Below are 11700 nucleotides of genomic sequence, written 5' to 3' on the forward strand. Positions count from 1 at the left end.
GTGTCGACATCTGTGTCTGCCATCTGAGGTAACGGGCGCTTTTTTGAGCCCCTGATGGCCTTTGAGACGCCTGGGCAGGCTGAGAAACCGGCTGTCCCACAGCTGTTTTACGTCATCCAGCCTTGTAAGGAGTTGATAATGTCGTTTAATACCTTCCACCTATCCATCCACTCTGGTGTCGGCCCCACAGGGGACGACATCCCATTTATCGGCCTCTGCTCCACCTCCACGTAACCTTCCTCATCCCACATGTCGACACAGCCGTACCGACACACAGCACACACACAGGGAATGCTCTGACTGAGGACAGGACCCCACAAAGTCCTTTGGGGAGACAGAGAGAGAGTATGCCAGCACACACCAGAGCGCTATATAATGCAGGGAATAACACTATAACTGAGTGAATTTTCCCCCAATAGCTGCTTGTATAAACAATATTGCACCTAAATTTAGTGCCCCCCCTCTCTTTTTAACCCTTTGAGCCTGAAAACTACAGGGGAGAGCCTGGGGAGCTGTCTTCCAGCTACACTGTGAAGAGAAAATGGCGCCAGTGTGTTGAGGGAGATAGCTCCGCCCCCTTTTCTCCCGCTTTTTTATGGATTCTGGCAGGGGTATTTATGACATATATAGCCTCTGTGGCTATATATTGTGATATATTTGTCAGCCAAGGTGTATTTATTGCTTCTCAGGGCGCCCCCCCCCCCAGCGCCCTGCACCCTCAGTGACCGGAGTGTGAAGTGTGTATGAGGAGCAATGGCGCACAGCTGCAGTGCTGTGCGCTACCTTGGTGAAGACTGATGTCTTCTGCCGCCGATTTTCCGGATTTCTTCTTGCTTCTGGCTCTGTAAGGGGGCCGGCGGCGCGGCTCCGGGACCGAACACCAATGGCCGGTTCCATGCGGTCGATCCCTCTGGAGCTAATGGTGTCCAGTAGCCTAAGAAGCCCAAGCTACCACCAGTTAGGTAGGTTCGCTTCTTCTCCCCTTAGTCCCTCGCTGCAGTGAGTCTGTTGCCAGCAGATCTCACTGTAAAATAAAAAACCTAACATATACTTTCTTTCTAGGAGCTCAGGAGAGCCCCTAGTGTGCATCCAGCTCGGCCGGACACAGGATTCTAACTGAAGTCTGGAGGAGGGTCATGGTGGGAGGAGCCAGTGCACACCAGGTAGTCCTAATTCTTTCTTAGCTGTGCCCAGTCTCCTGCGGAGCCACTATTCCCCATGGTCCTTATGGAGTCCCCAGCATCCACTAGGACGTTAGAGAAAATAAGAATAAAGATACATTCCTCATATATTGTCGAGCTGTGTCCTTTTTCTTCTAGCTTTCATTTGTTTGTCAAGATTCCACTGATGAATTCCCAGTTCCAATTGATATATGAAAAGGAAAATGAAACAATGTGTAGTATTGTCTGATACACAAAACATTAAGTTCTTTTTCAGCCCTTGTGATCCCTCAAAGGTAGGATGATGGGAATAGAGGTCATACAGCGTACCCCAACTCACAGGAAAACCCCAACAGAGGTACGTGTAAAGGTTTCCTTATCCTCTCAAAGCCCGTCACCAGAATAATTCAAACACAATGCGTACCCCGCTCACTTCTATTCAGAAAGGTATGGACATGTTTTGTTTATCAGACAATACTACACATTGTTTCCTTTTCCTTTTCATATATCAATTGGAACTGGGAGTTCATCTGTGGAATCTTGACACAGCTTGACAATATATGAGGAATGTATATTTATTCTTATTTTTGCAATTTTAGCGCTTATACGAGTACAATTTCCCTATTCCAGTAATACGCCAATTGTCTTTATTTGGGTGTGGTGACACCTAATTAGGGATTTTCTTGTTAAAGCAGCTTTCTTGCGTACATCTGAGGTTTCACAATCTTTTTGTTCTTTACATCTATAGATAAAAATGTATACTTACGTATACGCTGAGCTAGACATACTGTATCTCAAGATGTGCCCATGGCACACAGAGAAGAAGGGAGTTACTAATTATACGGCCCCGGGATTCTTGAAGGGGCCCAGCGGGGACCTGGCCAGCTGCTGTGGGGGACAGCACACGGCACCAGGAAGCATAGCATTTTCCATTACTTTGTTATCTGGAGGGCATGACCATGCCTCCAGGATTTGGCCACACCCCTTTCAGTACGTAGGCTCCATGGCTGCCTCAGCAGCCCTGTGTGTCCAAGTCTAAAACTGAAGTGTCTTCTCCAGTTGCACACTAGGCATAAAATTATGTATAGCTATGTCCCACTTTAATGTAGAGATGCACCTTTACAGTGTTGGCAGTAAATGTTAAAATCATATCACCATAATTAAATTAAAATCAAACATACCCTTGTTCACCAATTACAAAATCCAATGCGAATCTTTCCTGCAATTTTCCAAATGTAAATGACATTAAACAACACAGAGAGCTACGACTACATATGAAAAAGCCGCCATGCTAATGAATTAAGTACTATCTCAGCTGAAGAAGTCAATATACAATCAGCCAATGAGAAGCTGATAGTTCTGCTAAAGGTCACCATCATCATCATCCTCGTCACTGCATGTCTATCCACCCACCCTACACCACTCAGAAGAGATAAGACTTCGGAGAAGTGTATCTGGGCATGTCTCCATGTCTACTCTTGTCACATACTGTACAGGTGAAAACGCCTTTACACTTTGCCTGCGTAGAACATTCCGCCTATCTATCCATTAGGGAGGGAATGCACAGCTATGTTACACATAACATCTAGATTCACATGTATTGACGTACTAATTATGGGGGCAAACATCCTTTATTTATTAAACAGCCAATATTAGTTTATTATAAAAAAAAGGAGCCAATATACATGTTTTATTTGATTATTAAGGGAGCAATAATAATTTATTGTTCTATAATGGTGGCAATATAAATGTATTACTTTACAGACTGGGCAATATAAGTTTATTATTTGATTATGGCGCAATCCTATTTTTTATATAACAGGGTATGCAACAGGTGAAGATGGGACTACAGTGCTCATGTGTGGCACTACAAGTGCCAGCATACACAGGCATACGAAATAGCAAATGCCTCTAGTGCTGTTGAATCTTTTTTATGGTTGTAGGTTAATGCGGAGACATAAGGGAAGACATAAGGGTAATGTGTCTGTGTGTATCTGTGAAATCTTTCCTTCTAGTGACACTTTGTCACTACGCAAGGATCTCCAGATGCAGATAGTGTCTTCCTACTGATAAACAGCATAGACTAGCATGCTGCACAGAGGAAAACAGTGTGTTTATGTATCAGAGTGTACTGCAAACTCAGCACCCCCGTAACTATACCTATAATCAATCAGGAGAAGATTATTACCAGATCTAGCAGGGATGGTGTTATTTATCACCATCCAGCCACCGCACCAGTTACATTCAACACCTAGAATTACATAGGCTCAGCTGGTAATTATGCCGCAGTATATATGCATATCTACAAGTTACGTTTTTAATAATGCGGCTGCCCTACAGTACAATACAAATTTATTAGATGTGAAATACATATCTCTTTACCTAGCAGATGGCCGCTAATTAGTAGATAATTGCAAGAATAAAAATGCATTGACGTACTAATTATGGGGGCAAACATCCTTTATTTATTAAACAGCCAATATTAATTTATTATTTAAAAAAGGAGCCAATATAAATGCCGCTGTCGGTCTCCTGATCATCGGCATCCCGACAGACAGCATTTCATACCCAACCCTATATTATATATATATATATATAATTAAAAAAAAAAAAACATTATTATTTTAACATATATTAAAACGCTTATATAATATAATAATAATAATAATAATTATTATTATTATAATATTATATATTATTATATTATTATTATTATTATATATAATAATAATAATAATAATTATTATTATTATTATATTATATAAGCGTTTTAATATATGTTAAAATAATAATGTTTTTTTTCCCAATCATCTCACCCTCCCAAAAATGTATTGAATTATTTTTACTTATATATTCCTCCTGCCTGTCCCCTCACCTCCTCTCTTTCCCTTGCAGACTGCAGCAGGTTACTTACAGAAGCCACACTGAGAGCCTGAGCCAACGCACAGTACCTCTGATAGCTGCTGCCCAGTGCCCTGCAGAGGCCATGCCATTATTAAGAATAAACAGACCGCACAAGAGGAGCAGCATGCTCCTCCACCTCCTCAGGGCCTGGCACAGTGAATGAGAGAGAGCGGACGGGCGGGCGACTTGACGTCAGCATGTCACATCAGAGCACACATAGGAAGACGCTGTGAGGCGGAGCCAGGGAGGTGAACTGCGGCTGTGATTTACCCGATCAGTCCTGACTGGGCCCTGGGTGCTACCAATAATCGGGAATCACTGCAGGTGTGTGTGTGAAGGGGGGACGGACATTAGGGGGTACCTGTGCACACCAGGCACCCGCCGTGCGTACGACTATGGCGGTGAGATAAGTAAAATATGACAACAGAAAATTATATTTACCCATTCTCCGCCAACCCACTGGATCCAGTGCTTTTCTAATTGTCCCAAACATGGCTATTCAAACAGAAACCTCACAGAAGGGTGATAGGACAACCAGTGGTGCAAGTATGCAGGTACGCTCAAGTACGGAGTACCCTTAGGAACTTGGCAGCAGGTATGCAGTACCACCCACTGCACACTGCACCTGTGACTGCCATTACCGCAATTATAATGCGCTGCCGAGCAACAAAACCATCGTCATGAGATCACATCACGTTTCCTCTGCTCGTGGCCGCGGCAGGCATGAAGAAAAGAGCCTGGGAACTGAGTTGGGTGCCTTTTCCTGCAGTGTCCAGCTGTTTCCCTTCACTCGGCTCGAGTGACGCATCGGTACTGAGCGGCTTTTGTCCTTCACAGGCTGGACTGCTGGGCATGTCTCTGGCTTCACTGTGTGGGGTAATTCATTTTCTGCAGCAGGGTACACTGGTATTCCACAAGGAATAATATCGGGGTGTAGAGTTGGATCTTGATCAGAGGCACCAACAGGCTAAAGCTTTGACTGATCCCAGTATGCACTGCACCGCTTCCTCTATAGCCCTGCCTCCAGGCACTGTTGCTCAATTTGTAAGTTGGTGCCTGCAGTGCAGGACAACTAACAGGGGGGCTGCGCTAGGCAGCCCTGAAAAGAGCTTTTTTAGAAGACTTGAAGGGCCGCAGCACTTTCTATGTCATACTGACATGCTGAGCTGCGGCTCCATCACCTCCCTCAGCTGCATACACCCGCAGCCTGGTTCCCGGGTTCTTACAGCGGAGAGGCACCGTTTTTTTAGGCACACCGCCGCTGCCGCTCTCCTGGATCGCGTGGCTGCACATCAGGGAGGAGGTAAGAGGGTCCCCAGATGGGACCCGCCGGTAAATCGCGGTCCGGTAGCAGTCTAAGGAGACAGACCGCAACACAGGCGTGGACACTGTGGCCGTGCAGGAACCCCACTATATCCACCAGGGCATGGGAGAAAAGGTCGGATACCTATATATCCATGTTAATAAGGCTCCATAGTAACAGGTGGTGAGGACCAGCATAGGGGATAAGGCGCTTGACCTGTAGCCCCTCCTTCAGCTCCAGGCACCATCTACTGCTGGTGTTCCCGCTCTGGAGCTGCCTCACACTCTCCCTCACTCCCTGACTGAGACGCTGGGCACCATTTTCTAAAATAGATGCACCTGGTCTCTGTGACTGTAGGGCAATTTCTCCTTTGTAAACCCGCCTGTACATCAGCGCCGTGGTTTTACAAACACTTAATGATTCTACATGTCCCTATTAAGACAGCATTAGTTAAGAACAAGTGTACCCGTGCCAGAATATATTGTACGAGTATTCTGATATATACATATGGTCTCAGGCCGCGCATTGTTTTATATATATATATATATATATATATATATATAAAACGGCCCACTCCCAAAAAATATAGAATATACTTGCAGTTCAAATTTCAATCATAAAAGGCATAGCTATGCCTTTTATGCTTTGGCGCTGCAAAATAAATTGATGATTGGTTCAGGCATTAGAGGATGTGCTGCCCGAGGATATATTTGTCAATGCCAGACATTCCCTGTCTCACAATGCTACCGTCACCTGTTCTTTACACTCGGAGGCGTCCCCTGAGGCGGATGTGTCGGCTGCCAAGGCGTCGAATACGTCTGTCCTGGCTCTGCATATTCTGTGGTTGAGGTCATGGAAGGTGGAACTGGACTCCAGAAGTCCTTGGAGGTATTACCCTCTACTGGAGACATCCTCTTTGGAGAAGACTTAATTTAAAAAATTGGGTCTGGCTCGACGGCTACTATGTCTGCTTTTCTCTCAAATCCTAATCCTTCTGCACAGAGGGCAAAAGGTACCACCTTTACCTGCTTTCGGCCTCATGGGAAAGCGAAGATCATATCTCGTGCTCCCAAAAACCACTAAGCCCACGGCCTAATAATCCTGGGCAGTCCGTCAGCCTGCTTCTAAACATGACAAGCCTGCTTCATGATGGGATAGGCCTCCCCCTCCCATGTCTGGTTAATGACCACTTCAGAGGCATGGGTATGACAAGTTGTCTCTCACGGGTATGCAGTCTCTTTCAAGAGGCGTCCCCATCGCCAGTTTTGCATAACTGTTACCCCTTCGGATCCGTTAAAGGCGCAGGCTCTAACATTGGTAGTGAGTTCCCTCCTGGATACAGGAGTGGTGGTGCCGGGACCTCTATCCCAAAGAGGCAGAGGATATTATTCGACCCTGTTTCTAGTACCAAAACCCAATGGGTCTTTCTGGCTTATACTCAACCTCAAATCACTGAAAAGTTGTGAGAGTATCCAAGTTCCTTCTGAAAACACTGCGCTCAACTGTACTGGACATGGAACCCGGAGATTATATGGTATCCCTGGTTATACAAGATGCTTACCTGCATATACCTATTGCAATATCGCATCAGCACTATCTGCGGTTTGCTATTGGCAACCTTCACTATCAGTTCCAGGCTCTGCCATTTGGACTGGCATTGGCTCCTCAGATCTTCACCAAGATTATGGCCATGATGACTGGTCATCTACGTCACCAAGTAGTAAGGATCCTGCTGTATCTGGACGGCTTGCTGATCCTGGCAAACTCCCACGATGTCATCCTCAGTCATCTATGACTGACAGTAAACTTCCTACAAGCCCACGGGTGGCTCATCACCTGGAAGAAGTCCTCGCTGGTCCCTCCTCGGAGCATGGTGCACCTGGGGGCACTGCTGGACACGCAGAGCCATTGACTGTTCTTGTCTTTGGAGAAAGTCCTGAAACTTCATGACAAGATCAGATACTTACTCTTTTGCCCAAGAGTGTCGATACACTCGGTGATGCAAGTACTAGGCTTCATGGTGTCAGTTTTCGACATGGTGGAGTACGCTCAATTTCATTCCCGTCCTCTGCAGAGGTTAATCCTTTCCAAGTGGGACAGTCTGCCTCATCGGATTAGGTCTCAAATGATCTCCATGACTTTGGAGATTCGTCTGTGACTGAGCTGGTGGCTACAGGACCAACAGTTGAGCAGGGGCCGTCCCTTCTGGATCCCCAACTGGGTCCTACTGACTACGGACACCAGTCTGTGGGGTTGGGGCGCGGTGCTAGAGCAACACTCTCTCCAGGGTCGGTGGACAAAGGAGGAATCTCTCCTACTAATGAACAGTCTGGAACTGCGGGCAGTGTTCAATGCATTGACACTGGCCCTGCCTCTGGTACAGAACAGGCCTGTTTAAGTACAATCAGACAATGCCACCACGGTGGCATACATAAATCATCAAGTCGGCACTTGAAGCCACATGGCAATGTTGTAAGTGTCAAAAATCCTCCAATGGGTGGATCGCCATCTGCCAGCAATATCGGCAGTGTTCATTCCGGGAGCCCTCAACTGGAAAGCGGACTTCCTCAGTCGTCAGAACGTGCACGCCGGAGAGTGGAGTCTTCATCCAGAAGTCTTTCAACTCCTAGTGGACAAGTGGCGCCTACCAGATGTAGACCTGATGGCATCTCGACACAATCACAAGGTTCCAGTCTTCGGAGCAAGGACAAGGGATCCTCAAGCAGCGTTCGTGGACGCCCTGGCTATTCCATGGAACTTTTCGCTGCCATACGTGTTCCCTCCTGCCTAGGGTAATACGGAAGTTAAAGCAAGAAGGAGGAATACTACTTCTAGTCGCTCCTGCCTGGCCCAGATGGCATTGGTTCTCAGACCTGCAGGGTCTCTCGATAGAGTGTCTTCTTCTACTTCCTCAAGGCCCAGACCTCCTCGTTCAGGACCCCTGTGTCTACCTAGATCTGGCCAGACTGGCTTTTACGGTGTGGCTCTTGAAGCATCTCTCCTGAAAGCAATAGAGTTCTCTAAGGCGGTCATTCAAACTATGTTGAAAGCCCGTAAACCAGCTTTGGCTCGGATTTATTACAGGGTCTGGAATTCATACTTCACCTGGTGTGCGGCCAAGAATTATGATGCATATACTTTCAAAACTTCCAGACTTTTGGCTTTTCTACAAGAGGGTCTAGACTTGGGCCTTCGTCTGGCCTCCCTCAAGGTCCATATATCTCCCTTGTCAGTGTGGTTTCAGAGGAATTGTGTCTCTTCCTGACGTTCACACTTTCACTCAGGGTGTTCTACGGATTCAGCCTCCCTATGTCCCTCCTGTGGGATCTGTCTGTTGTTATGCATACCCTACAAGATTCTCCATTTGAACCACTTGAGTCTGTGGACCTTAAATGCCTTACGCTTAAGGTCGTGTTTCTGTTGGCTATTGCCTCTGCTAGAAGGGTGTCAGACTTAAGCGCTTTGTCCTGTTGTACACCCTTTCTGATTTTTCACTGTGACTGGGCAGTTCTGTAAACTCGCCCTGGTCATTTGCCAAAGGTGGTATCATCTTTTCACCTTAACCAGGAGATTGTGGTTCCAGCCTTCATCTCTTCTGGTGTGTCCTCTGAAGAAAGATCTTTGGATGTGGTACGGGCTCTCCATATTTATGTGGAAAGGACTGCCTCTATCAGGAGGTCAGATTCCCTTTTTGTACTTTCTGGTTTTCACAAACGTGGCTGGCCTGCGAATAAGCAACCTTGGCCAGATGGATTAGAATGGCGATTGCACAAGCCTATGCACAGGCTGGGCTCCCAGCTCCTGCTGCTATCAAAGCCCATTCTACTCAGTCTGTTGGACCTTCTTGGGCGGCACGCTGTGGCACGTCCGCAGAACAATTGTGCAAGGCGGCTACGCGGTCCTCAGTGAACACGTTTATCAGGTTCTATGCCTTTGATATTTCCGCCTCCCAGGATGCTTCCTTTGGACACCGGGTTCTTGTACCCGCTACAGTGCTTCCCCTCCCATGAGGAACTGCTTTAGGACATCCCCGATGTTATTCCCTGTGGAATACCAGTGTACTCCACTGCAGAAAAGGAGATTTATGGTAGACTTACCATAGTTAAATCTCTTTCTGCGAGGTACACTGGATTCCACAGAGCGCCCACCCTGACGCACTTAGCTTCTTGGGTTTGTATGGCATTAGCCGCTAGTCCCTTCTCCTGTCGTGAGAACGTGGTTCTATGTGACTAACATCTACAGTCTCTCTTACCTGCTACTGCATTGGACTGGTTAACAAAACTGAGCTCCAGTGCCTGGAGGCGGGGCTATAGAGGAGGCGGTGCAGTGCATCCTGGGAACAGTCAGAGCTTTAGCCTGTTGGTGCCTTGGATCAATATCCAACTCTACACCCTGATGTTATCTCCTATGGAATCCAGTGTACCTCGCAGAAAGAGATTTAACTATGGTAAGTCTACCATAATTTTTTTAATATAATGTGGACACTACTATATATGTCTATTATTATGGGGGCATTACTATATATTTCTACTGTAATGTGGACACTACTATATATGTCTATTATTATGAGGGCATTACTATATATTTCTATTGTAATGTGGACACTACTATATATGTCTATTGTTATGGGGAATTACTATATATTTATATTGTAATGTGAGACACTGAAATATATTTCTATTATACTGGGGGCAATACTACAGTATATATTTCTGTTACAATGGGGGCATTACTATGTATGTTTATTAAATTGGGGGCATTACAATATATTTCTATTATACTGGAGGCAGTACTATATATTTCTAGCCTTGCCTCCAGAGTGCAAAGAAAAGGGTCTGTGCTGTGTGGCCATACCCCTAGTGTAATGTAGCCACTCCCCCTAGTGTCATGCGGCCTTGCCCCCTCATGAGATGTGACCACGCCCATTCTTCGGCACACTCAGTACCACTAAGAAAATATTTCTGCTTGCACCACTGTGGACAACCCTACTAAATGTGTTAAAATACAGCCTACATAAGAGAGGACCTCTTGCTCTGGACCATTAGATGCAGCGAGGCCCACAACACTTTAGTTTCAGGGTGATTTTTTGGTTTCATCACATTTTAACTTTCAGGTGAAATTTTCTGTTACCCATATAATAATTTTTTTTTATTGTATAATTGTGAAAAACTTTTAATAGGGAAACTGTTTTTACAAGAAAGATACATATAAATAGGTACACCACAATACAAGGCACATCTGCTAAAGGATCAGGCAGTATTAGATGTACATGAAGATTGGTAAGTTTTCATAGGTCCAGAAAACATAGCAATAGAAGGAGACCAAAGTATAGGAGGCAGATATAATCATTTTTATAAATGACCTAAGAAACTGTGGTCAGTAATGTAAGATATTTAGAGATAAAGGTAACAATTTATTGCATATTTATGCAATCTTGAAGGAGTGTTGGAACAGTTTAAGGTATACTTTCCATTTGCTGTTCTGATGTCATTGCTGAAGTGCTCCACAAACCCACATCGTGGGGCTAGCAATGCTGCGGGCCAAACCATTTGTCACAACTGAGGGCCTGAGCTGACGGGAGGCAGCCTCAGTTGTAGGGGCTGAGATGTACCGGAACCTGGGAGGTTGTATCAGACCCCTGGACATGTAAGTAACATGAATAATAACTGCCCGAAGGCGTGACCACGACAACTTGGATAAAAGTCAATGATGTTTATTATGACAACTCCGCAACACAGCAGCAGTAAAAGAAAACGTAAAAAGTCAGCAAAGAATAAATACAGTTCCTGGGTACTACAGGATGGCAGGAGCCACAGGGCACTGGTAGTGTGAGATAGTTCTTATGATCTTCTAGATGGAAAGTCCTTACCAGGCCTGACTGTAGCAATGGAGATAACCCAGGATTGTGCCAGCTGGTGTTCCAGGAAAAGCTGGGTTGCTGAAGATAAAACAGCTGCTGTGGATACTGGCTGGAACCAGACTGTTGTTAGCACGGAGTGGATACTGGCTGGCACCAGTTAAATAATAAATGAACTTGGGAGCGATGAAATATGAACTGAAATGTAGAACTTGAGAGCGGAGAAATAATAATACCGGTGGAGAGTGGTAAAGTGTAGAAAGGACACCGGCCCTTTAAGGGAAGCTGTACTCTGCTGGAAGCTGAGCTGGAAGCAGGTAATGTTGTAGCTGGAAACAGATGAATCCACAATGGATTGGAGAGTCAGGCTACACCGCAGGTGGAATGCTGGTGCGGGTCTCTATGGTGGAAGTCTTGAGACAGGAGCTGGAACCTGGAAGACAATCACAGGAGAGAGACAAACAGGAACTAGGTTT

This window comes from Pseudophryne corroboree, chromosome 9 (genome assembly GCF_028390025.1).
Source record: "Pseudophryne corroboree isolate aPseCor3 chromosome 9, aPseCor3.hap2, whole genome shotgun sequence".
Taxonomy (NCBI): Eukaryota; Metazoa; Chordata; class Amphibia; order Anura; family Myobatrachidae; genus Pseudophryne; species Pseudophryne corroboree.